The following is an 824-nucleotide window of genomic DNA, read 5'->3' as shown; positions in this document are numbered from 1 at the left end:
CAAAATCTTTATAATGTCTAGATGGTTATCAAATGTTTCTTAGAAAAAACTTTATACTTTATCTGTTATTTTCAGTAATTAATCTCTGTACAGGTTCAATAGATTTTACCGATCTCACAACCACCATAAAACATTAGGAAATAAATATAAATTATGCATCTTTCTTTCTAGAATGAGCACAGATTATAACACAAAAACATAAATGTTTAGGCGAAATAGCTTAAATCTCATAACATTATACATTTATATGCATTTATTATAGTGACCTTTCAGCCATGCCTGGCTAGCAATACAGAAGTTACAATGACGTGGCTCACCTGCATTCATGTTACCGTATCAAATAACATAATACTGACCTTTGGTCTGTGCAAAGTAACTTGTCTTGGCTGTGTTTTAGTAGACTAGTATTTTATAAAATACAGTCACCTTATATATGTATATAGATTATTGCTATTTTGAAACAAGTTCTTAAACATATTTTTCCTAAAACATAGAACAGTAAATAAAGAAGTAAAGCAAACAATTATCTTTTCTAGTTACAACCTTTGTACTCAGTTGCTGATTGATGTAGGTTGCTAAAGCCTTTACAAATTTTGCACATGGAGGATATGAAACAAAATATTTTTTTTAGGTTTTATATATACATTTGAATAACTAAAAAATCATAAACTACTACATTAATACCACAGAATGACACTATAATTTATTAAGCTCAGTAACTAAGATGTATTTTAGTCTAAACAAATATGAAATTTGAAGTAGACTAAAAACATACCCTACCTCGTTGAAATATTGGTTCAAAAGAAAGAAATGGTGCCAAGTGA

The 824-nt window shown here is 28.5% G+C and overlaps 1 protein-coding gene across 1 annotated transcript in view; it reads right to left on the bottom strand.

Annotated features, from left to right (window-relative positions):
* Positions 1-824, bottom strand: part of LOC106462844 (COP9 signalosome complex subunit 2-like) — an 82,234-nt gene that overhangs the window by 4,606 nt on the left and 76,804 nt on the right. The window lies entirely within an intron of this gene.

Source organism: Limulus polyphemus, unplaced genomic scaffold, assembly GCF_000517525.1.
Source record: "Limulus polyphemus unplaced genomic scaffold, Limulus_polyphemus-2.1.2 Scaffold1266, whole genome shotgun sequence".
Lineage (NCBI taxonomy): Eukaryota > Metazoa > Arthropoda > Merostomata > Xiphosura > Limulidae > Limulus > Limulus polyphemus.
This window is presented reverse-complemented; position numbering and strand designations above follow the sequence as displayed.